General features: G+C 45.7%; 1 protein-coding gene across 3 annotated transcripts in view; it reads right to left on the minus strand.

Annotated features, from left to right (window-relative positions):
* Nucleotides 1-12,057, minus strand: part of rgs3a (regulator of G protein signaling 3a) — a 175,528-nt gene that overhangs the window by 56,684 nt on the left and 106,787 nt on the right. The gene's annotated exons all lie outside the window — the stretch shown is intronic.

A 12,057-nucleotide genomic window follows, 5' to 3' on the forward strand; every position in this document is an offset into this window, starting at 1 on the left:
ATTCAGCAGAACTATCATACCATTCATCCAGACTGAAGTTGAGAATGGGCTCCAAAGTATGACCAAACACACAGGCAAACAGTGTTTATCTGAGACAAACCAACAAATATATTATCAAAGTAATATTATCTGGAGCTGAGAATCTATCCCGTCACTGTAGAGGATATGAACACACGCACACACACACACACACACACACACACACACACAAACAAACATGCCTGACCGCCAGCAGTGAGAAGAGATATTAATTTCTCTAATAACTCAGAGAGCCGTTTTCCCCTCACATTCCTGACTACTAATGCAACAATACGAGACGGGGGATAATGTCAGCACTGTGTAGGCCCAACAGCAGTGTCCACATCAGCAGAACAAAAAACAACACAGACAAGTCAACAGCTTCTCTGTTTGTCCAGAGGGAGTCTGGGACTGCTGAGAGGCCTTTGCATCAGAACACCAAACAAGAGAATGTCACAGCAGTCCACAGAGACTGTCTGAGGAAGTGTATTTACATTCTGCATGGGGGTAGGGGTGGGGGTAGGGGTGGGGTGGGGTGGGGGGGGGGGTGTAGGAGTGCAGCTGTTTCACAATATGGATAAGGGATAACATGGGCTGCATTAGAACACCATGGAGGTTAGCCAATGAATTAGTCATTTTTCTATAGTTCCCTTAAGGTAAGTGCCTCAGTGTGTGTGTGTGTGTGGGGGGGGGTCCTGTGTGTGCGTGATGTGGAGAAAAATACACATACAAAAGCGCATCAGATCCCACTCTGGTGCTCCAGAAACTGTGGAGACATAACCTCATTGAGACACAGAACAGCAGCATCCTCCTCTATCTCAGGCCACACACACTCACCCCAGCTCTCCACGTCAGACACCCTAGCTATTCTCAATGTTCCCTTTAGGGTTGAATTCTGCTGAGGAAGCCTCGCCCTACACACACACACACACACACACACACACACACACACACGCACGCACACAGACAGCTCAGGTAACTGATTCTTTCATAAATGCCAACACTGCTTTTCTATGGGCTGTTTGTGGTTACATTGAGAACGGGTCAACTTGCACTCCTCAGCCAGAAAAGGCAGAGGTGCATTTTACAGTCGGCACTCGAGAGGGTTACGGGATGCTATGATACAGACATTTAGAAATGTTTATTCCCTGAGATCGTTTTGGCAATCTTATCATTTCATATTGAGCACACACTAGCTGTACAACATCTGCCTGCAGACGCCATCCTCCATAGACAAAAGACCCTTCTGGCGTTTAACCTTAAAGTAAACCGAACATAATGTCAGTGAAGGAATACCCATAGGAAGGCGTGTTTGTTTGTTTTTTACTCCAGAGGACAGAAATACATACATGTAGGCGCCGAAACAATGAGCATTTTTTTTTTGCTGTGATATAGTGGTTTGACTCCAGACAGCAATTCAAGCACTCCTCCCTTCCAGCTCATTCGCAGAGAGGACACATTTCCCCATGGAAAAAGAGGACCAATTTTAGATGCTATGATAATACTCAGGGATGATTATTCCAAGAGGGAAAGACCACTGGGAAAGGACTCAAGTGAAGAACCACTATATAATGAGAGAACTTAAGACCACTGGGAAAGGACTCCAGGCAAGAACCATTACGTGATGAGAAAACTTAAGACCATTTGGAAAGGACTCAATTGAAGAACCACTATGTGATGAGAGAACTTAAGACCAATGGGAAAGAACTTTAGGCAAGAACCACTCCATAATGAGAGAACTTAAGACCACTGGGAAAGGTCAAGAACCGCTACATGATGAGAAAACTTAACTGTATGAGTGTCAGTGAGAACTGTTCTTAGACCTATAAACCCTTAGCTGCACGCAACATGATTTGGCGTGGTTCTGGCCCAAACTAATCTCACATAGCCAGACCCAAAAATGGTTAACTAATGTCATCTAAATACTGATAGGAACATTTAGAGTATCAAAAGCACTTGACATTTCTAAACTAATCCAATAGCCTCCTGAAGGGTCGAGTGAGGGTTGAAAGTATTTGGCCAATAGCACAATGCATACAGTAGAGGGGGGTATGAGAAGAGAAGCCTGCAGGCATAGCTTCATTAGCATTAGCTTTCAACTCACTTGCAACTAGTCCATAACAGTCCATAAAGGGTAAAGATGGAAGCAGAGGCCTTGCATTCAACTCGTGAAACTATAGAAAAGGGCTTACACACATGCATGCACCAACCAAACTCATCACACACATCAGAGGACTATAAACACTACACACACCAATGGAAACACTTATCCAATATCCCTCTTGACCACACTTCAAGGCCTTTGGAAGAGGGGCATCACTAAACTGCTTTAGTGGAAATAAGCCCCCGTCTCATCAGTAAGTACACAGAAACATACTATTTCTCTGTCGCTCTTGTTCTCTCTCTCTCTGTCTGTCTCTCTCTCTCTCTCTCCCTCTCCCTCTCGTTCTCGTTCTCTCTCTCTCTCTATTATCAGTGTCTTCTGTGAGTGAATGAGGCTCTTTATGCTGCAGTAAAGAGTCACAAGACTAACACACACACATCTCACAAATATTCACACACAGATGGTTGCATACACATGTATGTAGGCATGTGCAAACTAACGCACACACGCGCACACGCACACGCACACGCACACGCACACGCACACGCACACACACACACACACACACGAACAAGCAGATAGAGCCTTTAATGACTACATGAAGCATGTTACTCTATGGAATTCCGGTCTAGCCTAAATCCCTCAAGCCCAGGTCTCAGATGACAGCTGTGGTATTTTTAGCCAAATTTTTTATGCCTAACAGATTTTCAGATTTTCAGATTTTCAGATTGTCATGCACGGCATTCAGCCACACAAGAAATCATCAGAGCGAGGAACAGATGCCATCGATTTCCTTTTGAAGTTTGACAAATGATTCTTCCCTGTGTGTGACTATCTGCCCATCCTGATCTGGCTCCTGTACAATTTCCACAGCTCTTTGCTGAGAGCGGAAATGACTCTCCAGAACTTCTCTGAGGTGAGTGAAGTCTGTAGAGAAATGTAGCATTCCTTCTCTTTCCACTTCAAAGTACATTTGATCTCACTGGCAGGCAGCCTACCAGATATGACGCATCAGGTTAGACAGGTGATACGTAGCTTTAACTAATATGAAAACTTAATATGAAAACAGGCATGCAGTAATTTGCCATTCTTTGAGTAAAATGTAACACAAACACAATGAATCCCCAGTACTTATAAACATAAACAAAAATGACAATTAAACTAAAATGATTGCGTTCTAATTTCCATTAACTTTAGTTATCTAAAGCTGGAGAGCCATAGAACCCTAGAGCAAGCACTGGAAGTCCGATACCCGTGTCGGGCTAGCCGTGGGACGCGACAGATTTAAGCAAAAAAGAACAAAAACAGACCTGGAGAAGAAACTTCTGATCATAGAGGTCCCTGTTTTCCTAGAAAGCCCCTCCACTGTAACTATTAGACCCGTGGTGCTACAGGTCTTACTGTTTAAGATGTGGCAATGTAGAACTACTGTTACGTAGTGCTCACTGAGAAGGGCTGTCTCTGTGGTTCTATATGCAGAACTGTGGTGTGTTCTCGCTCGGAACAATAAGGCCACCTGGCCCATCAGGTGCACATGACATATTGCCTTCCTCTTGACCTGACAACTGTTTGACTTTAACACACACACACACACACACACACACACACACACACACACACACACACACACACACACACACACACACACACACACACACACACACAAACACACACACACAGGCATGCATACATGTACATATATGCCCACATAAAAACTAAAGCTGCTAAACAAGGTCAAAGTCAGCTAGGGATACTGAGTGAAGTGAGAAGTGAGTTTAGGCAGCAGCAGGTTATTAAATAAATGGTCTCCAGTAGACCATCAGAAAACTCATAGCCCTTTAGACTGACAATTAGATTTAAAACATAAGGCAAACAAGATTAATGAAAATGTATTTAGGTCGTCCAAAGAGGATTCAAAAAAGTAATTGTTTGTTCTGTCAACAACAGTCTTCTTCTGTCAACAACAGCCTTTCTTTCAACCAAAGCGTCCAAGTAAACAATGTTTGGATTTATCACTTATACAATTCTGGTGGAAAACATCTGGTCATGGCATTGCGCATAAAACACAAATAGATGCACGAAACAGCCATTAAGGCTTCCAGTGACAGAGTGAAACCTTTCCTTGTGTCTCAGCGAGAGAGAGAGAGAGCAGGCAGAGAGAGAAAGAGAGAGAGAGCAGGCAGAGAGAGTGGAGCAGAGAGAGTATCATCAATGATTCAGTTAGACAGAAGAAGACCACAACACTCCCATCCATTTGCTAAAAAGCCACAGACCTACGTCAGTGGATGGATGGGTGGCCTGAAAGAGAGAAGGGAAGAAGTGAGTGAGGGAGGGAGGGAAGGAGTGGAGGACACAGAGTACACAGAGGGAGAGAGAAGTGGCCATCCAGGCTCTCTTGTGGGGAGGATTGCTTACACATGCGTGAAGCGCATTAGGCTGTCCGATATGTGGGTCTGTTGGCTGGGGAGCTGAGGGTTGAGAGCTCTCAGTCTGCTACCTACCGCTCTGATTCAGAGTCAGAGCAGGGGTGGGGTTTACCTGCTACGCCACACCCACAGCCATGGGAGTCAGAGCAGAGGTGGGGTTTACCTGCTACTCCACACCCACAGCCATGGGAGTCAGAGCAGAGGTGGGGTTTACCTGCTACTCCACAGCCCAGAGATGGTGGGGCCTTGGAGGGGACATTAGTGATTTATCACATAGAACTCTGGAAGTATCCCTTAAATAATTAGTTTTTACATGGCTTTAAAAACATGAACGTTAGGGTTCTATCAGGCTTAATGACTTTCAGGGGAGAAGAGAGAGAGAGCGTTGAATTAATTGTTCATTGGATTTTCACATACCCTAAATGTAACTTAAGTAATAGGTTTTGATAGAACTTGAGTGTTCTTTGGCTTTCAGGGCTAAAGCTATTTTTGGAATAGTTCTAAGCCCCAAAGTGCACTTATGTCAGTGGAGGATTCCTCGTTCGTAAGCAACAGAATCGTTATCTCTTTAGCCCAAGAAGAACCCTTCTTAAAGGGGTGTCCTTTGACCTCTGACCTCTGTGTGTTCTCAGGAAACAGTGAGAGTACAGGCGTGTAAGCATGATGCTACGGCCCCTTACCATTGGACTCTATCTCTCCTTCTCTTTCTACCTCCTTCTCCTCTCTCTATCATCAACCCTTTCATATTTCATTTCTCTCTGACTCTATCTCTCCTTCTCCCTGACTCTCTCTCATCCCTTCTTTCCTTCTTACTTTCAAACCTCTCTCCCTTTCTTTCTCTGGTGATTCCCGTTTCTGGGGTTGGACTCATGTCAGTCAGATACATCAGAGGCTTCCACTCTTTCATGTCTCATCTCTTACGCATTGCTCAGACATGTTTCTCTCCCTCTCCCCCTCCCTCTCCCTCTCCCTCTCCCTCCCTCTCTCTCTCTCTCTCTCTCTCTCTCTCTCTCTCTCTCCCTCTCTCCCTCTCTCTCTCTCTCTCTCTCTCTCTCTCCGGCCTGCGGATGCTCTTCTTGAGGGTTGCGCTCTGAAGCAAGAATGGTCTCCTGCGCTCCTGAGCGTTTGATCACAGGCTCACAGACGTCTCAGGAACTCGGAGCGCAGCCCACACGGCCCCAGGGCTACGCGCTCACAACAACAGGAAGGAAACGCATCCAGCTCAGATGGGACATATAAGTGCTGTTATCAGGACAACAAAGACAGAGGTGCACAGAGCCAGAGAGAGAGAGAGAGAGAGAGAGAGAGAGAGAGAGGGTTGAGAGAGGGAGAGAGAGAGAGAGCAGTGAGTTAAGAGACTGAAAGAGAGAGCGAGGAGAGAGAAAAGTGTAACATTAGATAGGAATGAAAGGACGTGTGATTGGATTGGAAAGCGCTTAGCAGGACTCCCATTTCCTGCTTTCATGGATAGCTGGGGCGGAGGGATGAATTGAAAGAGACCCATTATGACCTGCTTTCTCCTTTTATGCCTGTCTGTGTGTGTGTGTGTGTGTGTGTGTGTGTGTGTGTGTGTGTGTGTATATGAGAGTTGCATCTATGCGGTTTGCATGTGCATACATTTGTGTGTGTGTGTGTGTGTGTGTGTGTGTGTGTGTGTGCGTGTTTGTGTGTGTGTCTGTGTGTTTGTGTGTGTGTGGGTATATATCTGACCAGAATTTCAGGTTGCTATGCTCCTATATCTACCGAAGGGAAGAACCCATGCAGTCACAGGGCAGATCAAAGCTCCTCTCTCTTTCTCTCTCTCTCTCTCTCTTTCCCTCCCTCTCTCTTTCTTTTTCCCTCTCTCTCTCTCTCTTTCGCTCTCTCTTTCTCTCCCTCTCTCTTTCCCTCCCTCCCTCTCTCTTTCCCTCCCTCTCTCTCTCTCTCACTCTCTCTGATCTCTCAATCTGTGCTGTTGGTGTTCCACGGGGCTCAAAGGGAATCTGAGCTCACATGACATTCCCCATCTCTGGGCAGATCACAGGGGTAAAACATGACATTCCCCATCTCTGGGCAGATCACAGGGGTAAAACATGACATTCCCCATCTCTGGGCAGATCACAGGGGTAAAACACGGCAGCGTAGGACTCATGACATCACTGTGCAACAGTGTCACCACTTAGAAGTGTGAGTACCTGCCACCCACCACCTCCAACCTCCACACTCAGTATTGCACTGAAAACTGTACAAGAAACCTGTCCTCCATACACACACACACACACACACACACACACACACACACACACACACACACTCACACACCCTGCACCAAGGCCATCACACACACACTGCAGTTTAGCCTTCCTATACTTTTGCCTTCCTAACACAAACTCATACACAAATCCAACCTACAAACACACATACACACTGCACTTTTGCCTCCCCCCCCCACCCCCCACACACACACACACACACACACACACACATGTCTTACTGGTATCCTTAAATATCCCCTTTTCCAACATTGAATCATTACCCAATGGCTGCTGGAGTCCTGCCTCTGCACTGATAGTCAAAATCAATGCTCCTTAGAGGGAAGGGAGGCAGGGAGGGTGTGTTAGTCCTTAATCACACTCTCTTTCTCCATGTGAATGGGTCTGGGGTTGGTGCAGAGGTGGGGGCATTAGGGTGGGGTGGCTCAATACATCATCAGTCTCACACTCTCACACACACACACACACACACACACACACACACACACACACACACACACACACACACACACACAATCACACACACACGGCAGCATAAAATGAGACACTTTAGAACATTACGGAGCAGGCTGGAGAGCAACACAGCCGGCACCATCGCCACGGTTACGCCAACGCCAGTCGTGCCACCCATGCCATTGTGTCCATTCACACCAATCTGACCCCATGGGGCAAGGGGCAGTTTAAAGCGGAGGCACTGCTCGCTTGATCGCAAAAACACACACACACACACACACACACACACACACACACACACACACACACACACACTACTATGTATCTACATGGCCTGACAGACAGAGAAACACACACACAAACATGTAAATGCAGCATATTGAAGAACATATGCAGCATATTCACACATTTAAATAGCCACAGCTACACAACTGCACACAATGCACACATACAATTATTTTCCCCCTGGAGTGTGATAAGCATACCCTGGCTTTAGTCTAATTGGTGCTATGACATTTTCACTTATTTGTTCTTGTGTAGAAAAAAAACAAACCTTTGAAGATGAATCATTAATAATGCTATGTTTCTGCACCTAATGAGAGAAACAGTCTGGCCCAGAACACAGGGCAATGAATCATATTTTGGCATTTACCATTTAGCCTTAATAAACACACTCATGAATTTATAATAATGTCCCACAGGTCTGTGGGGGGGGGGGGGAACACCCACCCACCCACACACACACACACACACACACACACACACACACACACACACACACACACACACACACACACACACACACACACACACACACACACACACACACACACACACACACACACACACACACACCAGCAATAACATCATGTGTTTTGTGTCATTCATAAAACCAATTTAAAATAGCAAACTGAATGGTCTCAGTCTTATCGCTTGACATTTTAAGACCTCAACACTCCAATTATCTTTCAGTCGGCCGAGTTGAGCAAGCTGACGTCTCAAGTACACAGTAAACCCAGGACTGGTATCTAGCCCTAATCCCAGCCTCATGTGACCCTGAACTGGTCTGACCTTGATCTGACCCTAAATCCTCATATGGTACAGATCCTTGCCACACACAGCCACACACTACCTGGGAACAGCATTGTATTGACTCTGAGGATGGCAGGGCATGAATGCTGTTTATCATCAGTCCTAATGGAAAGAGATTGAACAGCATCGGCTTATAGATTTTTTTATTTGAGCAATCCTATTAAAAGCATGACCTGCCACAGCATCAAAGCATCAGCCTCACCTTATGGCATCAATACTTATTTACTGGCCCTCACTTCAGTCCAGACAACACAAGCGGCTGTCAGGTTGACAGATCCGCTGGAAAGAGAGAATGGAATGAGTAGGATAAACACCATCCATTGCAGCAGGGATGGATCGATTAACGAACGGGCCTACCGGGCCCAGGCCAGGGGGCCCCTAAGCCAGAGCCTCTGTGTGAAGTCGCTGTTATGTATCTCTTATTTGTGGTTGAAAAAGGTGTATTTTGTTCATTTGCTAATGGCTTTAATTGAGTGTACCTGTGCTGTGTAAGGAAATGTGCATGTGCGCCAGGGGTGTAACTATAGACAATGCAGCCAGCGTGGAAGGTTCATAGGCAAAGCAGACCCTGCTTTCTAAATTTTTTCGAACATATGGATGTCAAAGTGTTGCTAGTTTCATGCGACAGTGATCAAGGATGATTTTTTAATGGACTATCAAAGATCCCTTATGCTATATATTCCCTTAAAATGGCAAACCTGTCTCTGTCATGGTTCTCATAATTTTTAGGGGGAAATCGTCAGTAGCAATCTATAACAATTATATGCTTGTCGTACATACACTATAGAAACTATTAAAAAGCCGATTCAATTAAATGAATAATTTCTTATTTAATTTGTTATTTTTCTCATATACAATTATGCAATGATGATTGCTGGGTAATATGTATCTTGTTGTCCAATGTCAAGTCTCTATTTGATCATGTGACGGGACGATACGACATAGCTAGTTTAGGCGCAGAATCTGAACGTCAAGACCTACAAGCTGACTGAGCACACTTGCCGAACGACGCATTTTAAACATAAAAGTGGTAATGCATGATTTGCTCTTTCAATGGACAGGATAGTCAGGCTGCTCAGGTAGGTCTTAATCAGTTTCAATTTGGAAAAGAATCACTCGGCTGTTGCCCTGTCACATGTAATGTCAGAAACAATAGCAGGGCAGTGCACCGAAGGTGGATGTTACGGAGTAAACTTTGACCTGTTTACTTTCCCAATACAATAGCCAAAGTATGTAATTCGACCGTTAAATCCAACACATTGTTGGTAAAATATATATATACGCCTAATGGTGTTTGTGTGTGCGTGCGTGTTTTGCGAGCGCACAATAATTTTTTTCGCGAAGGGGGGGGGCCTTTAACATGTCCAGGCCCAGGGGCCCGTGATTTCTTAATCCGTCCATGCATTGCAGAGATACATTTAAATGTATTTGTGTATTAGGGGTGACACGATATACCAATATTGACGACAACCGGGATATTTAAAATATGAAAAATGTATATCATGTTTATAATACACATAGGATAATATGGTTAATAATCCAGCGCCAGTAACTATCTGGCTCACACTCCAACATAGAAGGTGGCTGTTTTGCTCCTTAACGCTGGTAGCCACCCGCCATAAAAGACCAAAACGTCCTCATAGGCGAGTCTCGCCACTCAGCAGCCATCTTGGTAGCGCCCCCGGGCAGATTTTTCAGACAGACAAGATCAGGCTCCCATCTCAACGAATGGAGAGAGGTCCGTAACTCCACATAGGATGGTCAAAAAGACATTAAAAGTACATTATGTGAATCCACGTTTAAACCTGACATAAACAGGGTAAACATTGTTTCCCCAACCGCTCCAGAAAAGCTAAAAAAAAAATCGGACTTATATTTGTGATTGTTAGAGTTTCACAATCCACACACCTAGGCATATTCCACCGTGTGTGCGAAGTGACTACATTACTCCTGAAACGTGTTTGCGGTAGAACATCTGCCCCAATATCTGTATGTGGAAAAGGTCTGTATTTGAGTTTAGAGACAACCACCACCCACACTGGGTATATGAGAGCAAGTACCTCTCTCCCACAGTGTGTGTGTGTGAGTGTGAGTGTGTGAAGTACCCATGTGAACTGGGGAGTGTGAGGTTCCTGTGAGGTGTGATGTCTGTTGCCTAGGTGAACAGATGCTCCCCTAATCAGACTCAGAAGATTGGAAAGGAACCACTCACGCTGTCTGAGGTCAGGACCAGCTGACAGGTGTGAGGTGTGTGTGAGAGAAGCCTGTGGAGATCACACTCATTCACCCACTCTCTCTCTCCCTCTCCACCTACTCATTCATCTATCCTTCCATCTCCCAATCCCTCAATTCATCTCTCTATCCCTCAATACATTCATCCACACATCCATCCCTTCATTTTTCTCTCCGTCCACCTATCCAATATTTGTCCATTTGTCATCCACCTATCTAGTCATTCATCTCTTTATCCATTCATCCATCTGGCCACCCATGGGCACATCTTCCTCGGTCTCTATCCGCCCTGTTAATAAAACCATGTCTACATCCCTCTGTTCTATGTCTTATCGAGCATCATTCTATATGTGTTTCCATCCCATAATAACCATCCCTTCTCCACAGTGCCTAGTTCCCACGAGAAATGAGGAAGTATGATGTTAATATCAGGCATGAAACACACGCACGCACGTACACACACACACACACACACACACACACACACACACGTGCGCGCGTGTGTGTGTGTGTGTGTGTGTGAGAGTGTCACGCTATCGGTTTTGTGGGGGAGCAGAATAGAGTGTAATAGAGCTCGGGGCCATTGCTAGAGATTTATTAAAAGAAAGACCTTCCTTTTTTCATTACTGGGCCGATTCATTCCACCAACACCACTTCCGTCGCAGTTCATGCTGGTCATGAAAAATTCAACGGCAGGGAAAATAAAACCTTTCCTCGTCTAGGGCTGAGGGGAAATAACACCACCGAGAGAGGGATATTTATTATTGGCCCTGAGAGCATCTCAGTGCAGCATAGGTGGGGCTCCATCCCTGCGTCCTTGAAAACACACACACACACACACACACACACTTCCTGAAATGCTTCACTTCACCCTCTTAGTGAAGCATTTCAAGAAGGGTGTACTCTGTCCATCCCCAAAACTACACACACAAACACACGCACACACAAACATCCACTACACATGCACACTGACCGACACCCCCTACACACACAAAACACCAATATAGATACACCCTACACACACACACACAGACATATCCTGAATGTGTTTGAGTCCTCAGAAGGTAAAGCGAGGGACATTTGTGGACAGCATCATTAAGGAGACTCAGTGTGGATGGGGACAGGGCCGGGGCTGGAGTAGGGAGGGAGGGGGAGGAGGGAGTTTGGGGTGCGGTGGGGGTGGGGGTGGGGACTGAGATTGGGACAGCAGACGTCTCCGCCCATTAATTTCTCATCCTGAGCGATTTGCTCATTCCGCAAAGGGTGTCCACCTGCGCCCCCCTGTCCTTCACCTAAAACAAACATCTAATTTGCACTCGGGCAAATTCCAGGATGGGCTGCAAGGACCCACCTGACAAATAACATCTCGCCTGGCGCTCTCTGCTTTAATGACCTCCCTCGGCAGCACGGAGGGGAGATTGATATTCCCCTCCAGACTCTGACAATCACCCTGACAGTGTCAGACAAACGTTAACACAAA

The sequence above is a fragment of the Clupea harengus genome, chromosome 12, assembly GCF_900700415.2.
Source record: "Clupea harengus chromosome 12, Ch_v2.0.2, whole genome shotgun sequence".
In the NCBI taxonomy this organism is placed as follows: domain Eukaryota; kingdom Metazoa; phylum Chordata; class Actinopteri; order Clupeiformes; family Clupeidae; genus Clupea; species Clupea harengus.